This window comes from Colobus angolensis, unplaced genomic scaffold (genome assembly GCF_000951035.1).
Source record: "Colobus angolensis palliatus isolate OR3802 unplaced genomic scaffold, Cang.pa_1.0 Scaffold148, whole genome shotgun sequence".
Classification (NCBI taxonomy): Eukaryota; Metazoa; Chordata; class Mammalia; order Primates; family Cercopithecidae; genus Colobus; species Colobus angolensis.
Window position 1 is genome coordinate 182,432 of NW_012114577.1, and position 14,278 is coordinate 196,709.

Sequence of the window (14,278 nt, forward strand, 5' to 3'; positions counted from 1 at the left end):
ATATACTGTGATATTAGCATTTATAAAACATAAGTAGTGATGACACACGTTTTCATTTCCTCCAGCTCAGAAAGGAGCTGGAGCAAATGAAATGGGATCTCACTGCACAGCCTCATCTGCTGCCTGCCTGCCTGCAGCAAGACCACCTGCAAAATTGGGAACCGTCATTACTGTAAAGCTTACGGCTGAGTTTAATAAGATTGGCAAGAGCTTATGAGCTTCTGGGAAGGAAACATCCACAGGCAAAAGCCAGACCCTCTCTTCTCACCGGCCGGCATGAAGGACCACAGGGCACTCCATTTAATACAGCTGGAAAGGGAGTTCAAGCACTCTGATTTCTTAAGTCTCTGCTCACCATTGCAGGGACGTCTCCTTCCAGGCCCTCTTTAGATTCACTAGGTACTAAATTTGAAATCATGGGCGCTTCATTTATTTTCCCAACGACCATTCATCCATTATGTGTTACGTGCTATGTGCACAGTGATGAGACGGACAGGGCGTTCCACTGTAGAACCTACGGTCAAGTCAAATAGGAGAGGGGTGGGATCCAGCTGAAAAATGCCAATTAAAGTAGTCTCTTGATGTGGTTTGGCTCTGTGTCCCCACCCAAATCGCATCTTAAATTGTACTCCCATAATTCCCACGTGTTGTGGGAGGGACCCAGCAGGAGAGAATTGAATCATGGGGGCGGTTCTCCGTACTGTTCTCTTGGTAGTGAATAAGTCTCACAAGATCTGATGGTTTGATAAGGGGAAACCCGTTTCACTTAGCTTTCATTCTCTCTCTTGCTGCTGCCATGCCACCATCTCCCATGATTTTGAGGCCTCCCCAGACATGTGGAACCGTAAGTACAGTAAACCTCTTTCTTTTGTAAGTTGCCCAGTCTCAGGTATGTCTTTACCAGCAAGGTGAAAACGGACTAATACGCCCCTCAAGTCCAGGTTCTGTCATTAGGACATTGTCATCTACGAAAATGGAGAATCAGTGGAAATTGTCGGCAAAGGAGTGATGTATTAAAAGCAGTTAACTAGGAATGACTGGTTTACACGGTGTTAGCTTCCATCTACCACAGTTTTTTCTCTTTCTCTGTGCCTGGAGTGCAAACAAGGCTGAATAGGGGGTGAGGGAAAAGGTGGGTGTGTAACTTATTGCAGAGGCATAAAATCATAACAATGGCATAAAAGGATGGAGGACAGAGGGCCGCCGCTACCGCCTGGTTTGCCTCCTTGTTAATGTAAATCTGAGGTGATGGATTAGGCAGGGTGTATCTGGTTTACATCGAGCTCTGAAAGTGTGCACAGTTCAGGCAGCTGCACATTCCAAAAACCAATCTCAGTAAATCGGTGAAATAAACATCTGTAAGAGAAATTACAAACCAAGTTATGCCCCTTCCGGGCCGGGGCTGGACAGTCTGTGGGAAATCTCCCAGGTTCATCTGTTGAGGTCATTGGGGTGCTCCTCCCCTAATGTCGTACAAACTCATCAGTCCCCTGCAGTGAAGAAAGGATGCCTGGCCTCTTGCGGGACTGGGATGGAGAGTCCCTGGGAGGCAGTGTAGCTTCATCTCTCAGGAGAAGTGAAGAAAGGCGAAGAGACACAGGGATCATACAAGAAACCTGCCTCCAATTAGCTAAAAAGGGGACAGAATTGTCCTTTAGCTTCCCAGTTCCATCATTGTTGTTTTTCTTTTTCTTTTTTCTTTTTTTTTTTTTTGAGACAGAGTCTCTGTCACCCAGGTTGGAGTGCAGGGGCACGATCTTAGCTCATTGCAACCTCCGCCTCCCAGGTTCAAGCCATTCTCCTGCCTCAGCCTCCCCAGTAGCTGGGACTACAGGCGACCGCCACCGTGCCGGGCTAATTTTTTTGTATTTTTAGTAGAGACGAGGTTTCACCGTGTTAGCCAGGAGGGTCTCAATCTCCTGACCTGGTGATCCGCCCGCCTCAGCTTCCCAAAGTGCTGGGATTACAGGCATAAGCCACCGTGCCTGACCCATCATTGCTGTTTTTCTAATTCAGCTGCTTTACATGGGTTTTCTCGGAAGTTTACTCTTTTAAGGCATCATCTGGTCATGTGCAATGGAGAGCAGCAATCCTCCTACTAAAAGGAAAGAAAAACATTTGGAACACACTAGATTTCCTGTAGCCAGTGGACATCAGATAAAAGGAGCCTTGGGGGGGTTTTGTCACTACCCCAGTTGTCCCCTGATGGATAAAATCTGTGGTCAGGAATATTATCCCAACAATGAGACAACATCACTTGCTAAAAATAGCATTTCACCAAAATCAAAACACTTTTGCATAATGTTTTATTCTTATCTAAGCATGTGTGTGTCTAGAGTAATTAACTTACAGTTCTGAGAATCAGAAAGAAAACGTATTTTACAGAGAAGAAAATTGAAGTTGTGATTTTTCCCAGGAGGTGCTACATGGTTATATATGCATACATATTTAATTGTGGTAATATATACATAACAAAATCTACCATTTTAATCATTCTGAAGTGCATAGTTCAGTGGCATTAAGTACATTCACATTATTGTACAGCTGTGACCACTATCCATCTCCAGAACTTTTTCATCATCCCCGTTGTTTGTTTTGCATTGCTATAAAGGAATACCAGAGGCTGGGTAATTTATAAAGGAAAGAAGTTCATTTGGCCCACAATTCTTCAGACTGTACAAGCAAAGCACCAGCATCTGCTTCTGATGAGGCCTCAGGAAGCTTTTACTCATGGAAGAAGGCAAAGGGGGAAAAGGTATGTCATGTGGCAAGCAAGGGAGACAGAGAGAGAGGGGGAAGGTGCCAGGGTCTTTTAACACCAGATCTTGCATGAACTCATAACCACAGAGAGGGCACCACACTATTCATGAGGGATCCACCTCCATGACCCACACACCTCCCACCAGGCCCCACCTCTAACACTGCGGGTCACATTTCAACATGTGATTTGGAAGGGACAAATATCCCAACTGTATGAATCCCCAACAATTGTTTCCATTGTTTCACAAATATGATCCACAAAAAAATATGAGATTCTATAGTAGAATCTCAACCTGACCGTCATTTTAAACAATTCAGGTACCCAAAGATCTTCACCCCTTTATGCAGGAGGAAAGTGATCGTGAAAATGTCTTACCTGAAATTTGGCATTGAGCTCCCACAACTGCTTCACACTGTGTCCTCCTCTCTCCTCCATGACCCTCTCCAAAGGCGGTGGGAAGCAGTAGGGTGCTAAAGAGTTAAAACAAGGAGTGTTGAAATAGAGAAGAAAGAGAGGTATTAAGGAAAGTGGCACCAGACTGGCTTCCTCTGAGTTCTGGCGCTTTGGCACAGTCACTGTGGAAAACAGTATGGCAATTCCTCAAAAAGTTCAACAGCATTACTATATGATCCTGCAATTCAATTTCTGGGCATGTATGCAAAGGAATCAAAAGCAGGAACTTGAAGAGATGTCTGTATACCCATGTTCACAGCAGCATTATTCATAATGACCAAAAGGTGGAAGCAGCCCGAGTGTCCACTGACAGGTGAATGGATAAACCAAGTGTGGTCTATACATGCAAAGAAATATTATTCAATGTATTAGTCCATTCTCATGTTGCTAATAAAAACATATCCGAGACCGGGTAATTTATAAAGGAAAGAGGTTTATTTAACTGACTCACAGTTCAGCATGGCTGGGGAGGCCTCAGGAAACTTACAATCATGGCAGAAGGGGAAGCAGACACGTCATTCTTCACATGGCAGCAACAAGAAGTGCCGAGCAAAAGGGGGAAAAGCCCCTTATAAAACCAGCAGATATCTTGAGAACTCACTATCATGAGAACAACAGCAGCATGAGATTCAATTACCTCCCACCGGGTCTCTCCCATGACACGTGGGGGTTATGGGAACTACAATTCAAGATGAGATTTGGGTGGGGACATAGCTAACCCATATCATTCAGCCTTAAAAAGGAGGGAAATTCTGACACATGGATGAACCTGAAAGACGTGATGCTAAGTGAATAAGCCAGATGTAAAAGAACAAGTATTTTATGATCCCACTTATTGGAAGTACCAAGAATAGGCAAATTCATAGAGATAGAAAGTAGAATAGTGGTTTCCAGGGGCTGTGTGGGGGCAGGAAGGTTAAGGGAATGGGGAGTTATTGTTTAATGAGTATAGAGTTTTTGTTTGGAATGATATAAAAGTTTTGGAGATGGATGGCAGTGACGTTTGCCCCACAAAGTGAATGTACTTAATGCCAATGAACTATACTTAAAAATCATTGAAATGGTAGAGTTTGTGTTATGTATGTATCGCCACAATTTTTAAAAGTCAAAAAAGTTGTTGGACCATGAACTAAGATCAAATTGGCATAGTTCTGGGGAGAACAAGTTATCCCAGGAATAGGAATCCCAGGGTGGCTGCTGTCAGGTTCCACTGTATATTAGTTGAACTACCATATAAGATTGTGGCAATGTAAACAATGTATGCAAAGCACTTAAAACAGTGGCTGGCACACCGTCAGCATCTGATAAATGTCACATTGGTATAGTTCTGGGGTCTGTATTAATATTTTTACTTAGTGAACTAGATTTAATTCTTTATACATAAACTCCTACTTAAAAATAAATTGCCCTTTTAATAAAAATAAACATGGTTTTTACATGCAATTTAGAAAATATAGATAAGCAAAAAGGATAAAGTAGAAGTCATCCACAATCTCATCGACCAATCATAGTCATTATAATATTTTGGTATAAACTCTGAAGTCTCTCTTCTCTGTCTGTATTTGGGAAATAGAATTATATAGTACATAATACTTTACAACTTATCTTTTTCAGTTATTTCATTCATTCAACAATTATTTATTGAGCAGTTACTATGTATCAGCTTTTCTAGGCAGAAAGAACAGCAAATAAATTGCGCTGAGGCAGACATTTATACTAAGACTATCTCTCCATGTAGTTACGCATTTAGAAGCTTTTTCTGTTTTACCCCTTCAGTGTCAACATTTTATCCTGCTCTATAGATACAGCATAATTTATTTAGCTAATCTCTTATTTGGGGACATCCAAGTTGTTTCCAGTTTTTTCTTGTCTCAAACAATATGGCAATGAGATTCTTATTTACAAACCTTTGGTCACATCACTCTTTCACTACTATTTATTTAGTGATTAGCGGAATGTCTGTCAGAGCTCCCTCAATGTTTGTTGAGTAAGTAAATAACTCTATAATTATTACTTTAAGATAATACTAGAAGTGGAACTGCTAACTCAAATAAAAGGTAATGCTTAATATAATACCTTGAAGTCTAGCCCTGTTCCAAAAGCTTTACAGATATTAATTCACTTAATCTTCAAGATAACTTTTTGAACTATGTGCTATTAGAATACCTATTTTATAAGTGAGGAAACAGGCTCAAAGTATATTGAGTACCTTGCTCAAGGTCACACAGCTAGCATGTGGCAGGATGAGCTTTGGAGCTTGTATTCTCCACCACTGCTCAGTGAATCAAATAATGTATCAGTGGTAAGGCTTGTGGTGTCATGAACTGGATATGTTTCTCCCAGATTTCTACCTTGAGGCCCTTTCTTGAATGTGACTGAATTTAGAGATAGGGCATATGAGGAGGTGGTAAAGGTTAAGTGAGGTCAGAAGGGTGAGGTCCTACTCCAATAGGGCTTGTGCCCTTATACGAACAGGAACAGACACCAGAGTTCTCTCTTCAACAAGTGAGGATTCAGGAAAAAGATTGCCATCTGCAAGCCAGGAAGGTGCCCTCACTAGAACCCAAGCAGGCTGGCGTTCTGATCTCAGATTTCCCAGCCTCCAGACTGTGAGAAAATAAATCTATATTGTTTAAGCCCCCTAGTCTGTGGCATTTTGTTATGGCAGCCTGAGTAGACTAATAAAACTAGTGTATTTCCAGATTATCCTCATCAGGAATGTTGTGTGTCACAACACTAATGGGAAACAATGTTTTCACCTAAAAGTAGATCTACCATTCTATCTAGCAATCCCACTAGTGGGTATCTACCCTAAGGAAAAAAAATTATTATATCAAACAGACACTTGCACCTGTGTGTTTATTGCAGCACAATTCATAATTGCAAAGATATGGAACCAACCTATGTGCCCATCAACTGATTAGTGGATAAAAAAAAGTGTGTGTGTGTGTGTGTGTGTGTGTGTGTGTGTATACACACACCATGAAATACTACTCAGCCATGAAAAAGAACAAAAGAATGTCTTTTGCAGCAACTTGAATGGAACTGGAGGACATTATTCCAGGTAAAGTAACTCAGGAATGGAAAAGCAAATACCTCATGTTCTCACTTACAAGTAGGAGCTAAACTATGGGTACACAAAGGCAGACAGAGTGGTATAATGGACATTGGAGACTCAGAGTGGGGAGGGTGGGAGAGGAGAGAGACACGAAAAACTCCCTGTTGGAGTACAATGTACACTACTTGGGTGACAGGTACACTAAAATCCCAAACTTTACAACTATATAATTCATCCATGTAACAAAAAAAAACACACATACCCCTAAAGCTATTGAAATAAAAACATTTAAAAAATTAAAAAATGTATATACATTGAAAAAAAAAGAAATAATATTGCCATTCACATAAGGTTTAATTGGCAGGATAGTGGGCTGTTTCAGGTAGTCATTCAGGGACCCAGGCTTCTTTCACCCACACTTCTTTATCTCCAGGGCCCATCCAGAATCCTTCTTTGCATGTATTAATTCTTGCCACTTAGGAGGAAGAGAGTGAGGAGGCCAGGCTAGGGCTGAAAGTTGTATGCATCTTTTCAACCGCATCCCCCTGCCTGAACTCCAGCACGTGGTCATGCTTATTGCCAGTGGAGATTGGGACATACAGATGAGCTGTGAGCCCAGAAGATCTTGGAAAGAATCAGCAGCCTAGGCCATGGTTCACTCTTCTGATCACTGTTACTCACTTTCCTTTTCCACATGGAAAAAATTTAACCTCGCCATGGGCAACAACAAAAAGACCCCCATCCAATTAGCGAAGTTCAGGATCTCTGGATAATCACCACTCCTGTCTATCAGGCCCCTACACTGCTTCTCATGATCCAACAGCCTATGAATTTAAAACACAGGCTATCTGCCTCCACCCTTCCCAATATACAACTGTGGGTCAGACATAAAATAACAGTAACATTCCCATTAGAAGAGGGAAAAATGGGAAACCGAGCAACTACTTGTTCATAGTGATTTTGAAATTGTACCAGACAGTCTCCCTAACCTGGGAGCAAGAAAGATTCCTTGCTTAGAGCAGATTCTGTTCAATGGAAGGAATTCCTGTGTCTATTTTTCTTCATGGCAACATCTGAAATCGGTAATGATGAGTTTGTGTCATCTGGAGTTGTTTTAAAATAGAGAGTATTAATGTTTTAAAAAATAACGTATAGTAAGGCCAACACAACACAAAATGGTTACCATTGAAAAAACAGTGTGTTACTCAGTTCCTGAGAGGCAGGGGGATACCATGCAGGGTGGGGGAATGGGGATATGTGGAAACAACAGTCAGTCAGGAGACAGAGGGAGGTGGAGAACTGTGGGGAAGAGCTTTTATTTGGGTTTATTTTTCTTCTGCAGGAAGAAACTGGCAAGGTAAGGTAAGCAGGCTTAGGATTGGCTAGTATGAATAATTTCAGTGGACTCTGGTGCATAAGAGCTGGCCTTACTTGTCTGGCACCTGGCCAGGGCACAAGGATAGTGGCCTAGAGTAGTGTGAGAACCCTGTAGAGGAAGTGGTTGGGAGTATGGGCTCTGGATTGTTTGCTTTGCATATGAAAGGTGTACTCAGTCTCTCTGTCTCTCTTGCGCTCTCTCTCTCTTTCCCTCTCTCTGTCTGAATTGGTTAAACTGGGAGGGGCAGTCCCTCCAGAGTCAGCAAAGCCCAAAGATGTTAAAGCATCAAAATACAGAAAATTTAAAAAACATTATTAAGACCAGGCATGGTGGCTCATGCCTGTAATCCCAGCACTTTGGGAGGCCAAGGCAGGGGGATCACCTGAGGTCAGGAGTTTGAGACCATCCTGGCCAGCATGGTGAAACCCCGTCTCTACTAAAAATACAAAAATTAGCTGGTAGTGGTAGTAGGTGCCTATAATCCCAGCTACCCAGGAGGCTGAGACAGGAGAATCACTTGAACCCGGGAGGTGGAGCTTGCAGTGAGCCGAGACTGCACCATTGCATTGCAGCCTGGGGGACAAGAGTGAGGCTTCGTCTCAAAAAAAACCTACAAAAACAAAAACAAACAAAAAAAGTGATTAATACAGGGAACTCCCCAACTATTTTTTTTTTTTTTTTGAGATAGTCTTGCTCTGTTGCCCAGGCTGGAGTGCAGTGGTGAGATCTTGGCTCACTGCAACCTCAGCCTCTCGGGTTCAAGTGATTCTCTTGCCTCAGCCTCCCAAGTAGCTGGAACTATAGGTGCGCACCACCACGCCCAGCTAATTTTTGTATATTTTTAGTAGAGATGGGATTTCACCATGTTGGCCAGGATGGTCTCTAACTCCTGACCTGTGATCTGCCCTCCTCAGCCTCCCAAAGTGCTGGGATTACAGGCGTGAGCCACTGCGCCCAGTCAGGAACTCTCCAACTCTTATAGTCTACTTGCTGCTCACACAAATTTGGAGACACAAGTGTTGTTTTAATCTCAACAAATGAAAGGCCTCTATAGTCTTCTTGTTTCCATTGTAGAATAGTTCCCTTAAATATTTAATAGCTTCTGATGGTCTTCTTCCAGCCAGTCCCACATGCAGCAGCCTCATGGAGGGTCTCCTCGAGGCAGGACCCTCCTGCCTGCCTTTTCCCTGTGCCTCCTCACCACAGCTTCTCTCTTGCAAGTTGATGGTGACTGCCTATGTGCAATTTAAAAAGCAAAAACAAAGAGCCTTGGGTGATTGGTTCTTTGACACGAGACAAACCACTTTGTTTAACTGAGAAGGTTGACTAGACCTTTTCAGTCTTAACAATTGTTATTTGAGGTTCTGAAGTGCTCAATTTTTCCACCTTGGAGGTCTTTTATTTGTGGACTTTCTCATTTCTTCTATCTCCTCTAAAAAGAAAAAACAGTCAGTTGTTGTCAGAGGCCATCTCTCGTGTGTGATCTGAGAGACCAAAGTGGACACCACCTTGTCCACTAAGATGGATGCCATGGTTTAGAAAATAAAGGTTACCTGCAGGTTGAGGGTTCAGGGCCCAACTGGCGTGGTGTATTTCTAAATTTCTATGACTACAAGAAAAACTACACTCTTGATACACTCCCTAACAATAGGAGTTATCAGATCCCTCCTAACCTGGCTTTACAACCCAGGCCACTACAACTCTGGGCAGAGGACCAGCCTTACAAACACTCTTTTCTGATAAGCACCTGCAGACTTCATGCCTGTTTCAGCAGCTTATAGAGGCTGCACAGTCTTTGTGTCCTGCAGTTCAACTCTTGATATAAAGGAGCCAAATTCCATTTCATTTTTTTTTTCTTTTTTTTTTGAGACGGAATCTTGCTCTGTCGCCCAGGCTAGAGTGCAGTGGCCGGATCTCAGCTCACTGCAAGCTCCGCCTCCCGGATTCACGCCATTCTCCTGCCTCAGCCTCCCGAGTAGCTGAGACTACAGGCACCCGCCACCTCGCCTGGCTAGTTTTTTGTATTTATTAGTAGAGATAGGGTTTCACCATGTTAGCCAGGATGGTCGCGATCTCCTGACCTCGTGATCCACCCGTCTCAGCCTCCCAAAGTGCTGGAATTACAGGCTTAAGCCATTGCGCCCAGCCAATTCCACTTCATTTTAATGCTAAAACCCTGCCCCAAAGTGAACTTGGGATGTATATTATATATATGTTTACCTATTGTGCATGAGCTTGGCTCCCCTCATAAATATATATAGCTTTTTCCCCAAACCTGCTGAATATGTATGACTATTGTGTAATACAGACCCTGTGAGGCATAAAAACCAACCTGCCCCTCCCCTCCTAAAAGAGAGAGCACCTCCAGTTCATACCAGAGATTCTGTCTTCCCAGCTTGCAAACTGATGTGGCCAATAAAGCTCCTCTTTCTACTATTAAGCCATCCTAGTGGTCTTTTGGATGACACTTGTATTACCTTATTAAAGGCATCTGTAGATTTAGTTGGTCACTTTAGCTTCTACCACCACTTTTCCTGGAGCTATGGTCTCAGGAGGCCAGGAGGGGTGGGGGCAGTCTCCCTTCTAAGACATTTAAGGTAACAGGTTTGCCACTCATTTGCCATGACTTAACAGGGCTTTCTAGCTATCCAGTCTGCTTGATCTATTTCTCCTCACACCTGTCACCCAACCACTAAGCCACTGTCACATATTTAAGTGTTTTTTACAGCAGCACCTCACTTTAAGCCATCAATTCTTGAAAACCTCTTACGGCAATGCTCACAGCTGATGTAACAGATAAACCTCCACTCTCAGTGGTTTAACACAAAAGAATTTTATTTCTTGTTCATGAAGAACAAAATGGCAATAGAGTGGTGACGGGGGCTCGCTCTTTTCAAACTTTTTCTATCATGGCTTCCTAGGGTCTTGCGGTCCTCTTCTGTGTCCTCTGCCTCTGATCAACCGACAAAGAAGGAGGCGCAGAGGGTCACAAGCCTGGCGTGTATGGGTAGGCCTAGAGTGGTGGGCTCCACTTCTGCTCACATCCCTTTGGCCAAAACTCGGTTGCCTGGCCACATCTCTCTGGAAGCAAACCTGTGAAATGTAATAGCTGGAAGTCCATTGAGTGACCCAGCAGCCCTGAGTCCCAAAGAGCAATCCATACAGAGTGGATTCACTCTTCCCTCCAATCTTCACCAACACCAAGCACCGTTTAAAATACAATCTCTGATGTGCTACAGTGGTATTTCAAATGTTTCCATTTGCGTTGTCTTTGATTTCTTTATGAGCTTCAACATGTTTTCATCCGTTTACCGGTCAGTTTTATGTCTTCATTTATGAGTTACTTGTTTCTATTTTGTATTCCTTTTTCCACTAGGGGATTCTTATCTTGTTAATCTATTTATAGGCAAGTTTTGTATATTAAAGATATTAAACTTTGCCTCTAGGAAGAAGATTTTCTTTCAGTTCGCTTTTTTTTTTCCCCCACAGAAACGTTTAATTCTGTGGAATTAACGTTGGAATTTATATTGGTATGTGATACAAAGTAGGGAATCTAATTTTTCCCCAAATGCTTAGGCTTTCTCTCCCAAATCTTAGCATCATTTATTGAAAAATTCATTTTTCCCTCAAAAGACTAATTGTTAAATATATGGCTTTCATCACCAAGGACCAAGTGATACAAAAAGACCGATGCAGTCAGCTACCCATACTGAAATTCTGCTCTGGAAACATTCTCTGAAAGCCCTGGTTGGCATTGTCATTTTAGATTTCAAAAAGTAAGATATTACTGTACAGCACCTGCAGTTCCATTGAGAAGTGATGTCCATGCCCAGATAACCAACCTGAAGCTGCTTAAAGGGGGAGCCCCAGGATACACCCATGATCCACAATCTCTGCTCTGATTCATACTCCAGGCATCATTTCTCAAGCTTGATGCCATCCGCTATGAGTCTCTCAGCTACTGACCAATAGTCCATTTGCTTTTGTACTGCCAGTTTTGGTTTGTTGCTTACTGTAGATTTTCTCATCAAAACCTTCACTCCCCTTGGTGAGAACTGTATTTGTGAATCTTCCTGATTTAGCTTGTCCCCAAGAGGTTCCCACTTTGGCCAGATGGCTCTCTTACTCAATTCTTCCTTGTCCCCTAAAAGGAAGTCAATGACATTTTTTCCACTACTTTCTTCATTTATGCTAGTATCAGAACTTCTATGTCATAGGAACAGAGAATGTTAGAGCTTTAAGAGGTCTTAGAGGCTATATATTCTTACCCCTCATTTAGCAGATGGCGAAACTGAGATGACTTAGTTCAGAGCTACAGATTTAATTACTGGTAGAGCCACAATTCATACTTGGACTCTTAGCTCTTAGTTCAGCATTATTTCTGAATCCCTATCATATTCCGTATCCTGAATTGTCTCTTTGGTACAGGAACCTACCTGAACCAGCAGGAGATGCTGTGTAAACATCTGAGTGCCACTGTCATGACCAAATACTCCTACTTAATGAGAATTGCCCATATAAAGAAGACAATATGCATTAGAATATAATCAATACGTGTATCTAAAATGGGAAACTACAGTGGCAATGCTAGGATTCTCCCCCATCATTCCATTATAGATCTTTTAGATCAAGGAGAGACCGTTGGGAAGAAAGGATCAAAATTCAATGCTTATGAAATATAAATGAGATGATTTATAAATTCATTATGTGCCGTACATGTTGCATATCATTAACATTTTAACTTTATCATACAAATAAATGCACCAGCTCAACAATTTATGAACAGAAATCCAATTAGTTTTTCTACCCTCTTACTCAGAACATTATATTAGAAGCCCTCGGGGAATCTTCGTCGACGTGTGAATGAGAAGGTGAAAATTTTTCTTTCTGCTCTGAGGAGCATGTAACCCCAGGCATGTTTCCAGTGTTGGTTTAAGAGAGTCAGCTGGAGGGAGCCATTGGTAAGTGTCATCTGGTGTCACTGCAGACAGCGGTGCAGAGCAAGCTGACATCATGGTACCTGCATGTGAGTCCAGGGAGCTACATGTCTCTCTGCTTGAGCGTGTCTCTGACACTCCCATTTTTGGTGTAATGTCGAGCTTCTTTGCTTATAAATATTGTGAATAGGCCGGGCACGGTGGTTCATGCCTGTAATTCCAGCATTTTGAGAGGCCGATGCTGACAGATCACAAGGTCAGGAGTTCAAGACCAATCTGGCCAATAAGGTGAAACCCCCCTCTCCACCAAAAATAAAAAAATTAGCCTGGCCTGGTGGCAGGCACCTGTAGTCCCACCTAGTTGGGAGGCGGAGGCAGGAGAATCGCTTGAACCCGGGAGGCAGAGGTTGCAGTGAGCTGAGATCATGCCCCTGCACTCCAGCCTGGGTGACAGAGCGAGACTCCATCTCAGAAAAAAAAAAAAAAAAAAAAAAAGTGAATATATTTTCTGAATCTTTGTCAGGGTATATTATACAAAAGCTTCCTTGATTTCATACCATTGGCCACTACTAAGATGTAGGGTTTTAGATGACCAACATGGAGGGCATATGTAAGTAGATGAGAAAGATTCTGACGTTCGTCACAATGGCCAATATCGCTGAGGGTGGCTTTTCATAGAAGACCACAAGGAATAACATGCAGGGGAAGTAATTTAACTTAGTTAGGAAGAAAATATCTCTCAAGGGCCCAGAGACTTAAGTCCAGAGAAAAGTCGAAGAGTGTTGCCAGGATATTAGCATTAAGTTAAAAGAGAAACAAAAGGAACTATCTAAGAATGGAACCAGCAATTTCTCTCTTTTCCTCTGCTGACTTCGTGATTGTCACATAGTATTTTCTCTAAATTAAACATCTGAATTCTATGTTAAAAGCATTCCTAAAACACTTTCTTATATGGTAGTTATAGCCGGTCCAGAAATTACAGATGTAATCGTCTCACATTTTTAAGACTAGAAGTTCTTGGACTTGCTCATAAAGACAGCATCAGAATAAAGTAACCATCAATGACCTACAAATACAGTCAGCCCAGATAGTAAATAACCAGGCTAAAAGAGTCTGAAAGCTGCTGCTCAGGAAGCTGGGCAGGAAATTGCAGTCAGAGGTTACAGTGTTCCCTTTTTTCAACCACACTGAACCTGCAACATTTCCAGCTGTAACAGGTCTGCTCAAGTCTCCCTGGTCCCAGACAATATCAGAAGCAAAATAAGAAACACAATTTATAGAGAAGGAAATGTTGTAACAAAAAGATTCAGTTTCCAGAAGGTGCTATTTCTTTGGAAGGTGCTGCCATGGGGAGCAATATAGCTATGTTGGCATGATATGGGCCATGGGGAGCATCCTGCCTATGGAGGGTCGATGGGCTAAATACACTGGCCTCAGTAGGACTTCGGTTGTTCATAGCTCCAGGTTGCAACAGGGATAAAAAAGACTGGTTTTAGTATATGTGGCTACTACATATGCATGAGTAATATTACATATTACTCATGTGTATAAAGTACACAATTTGCATGATCAAGTAAACTTTACCAAAGGTAACAGAGAGTCTAAAAATTCAAAATTTAGAGATGATTAATCATTTCATAAAGAGCTCTCATTTTTCAATAGGTGTCATTACAGGCTTTCTTCAAATAGCA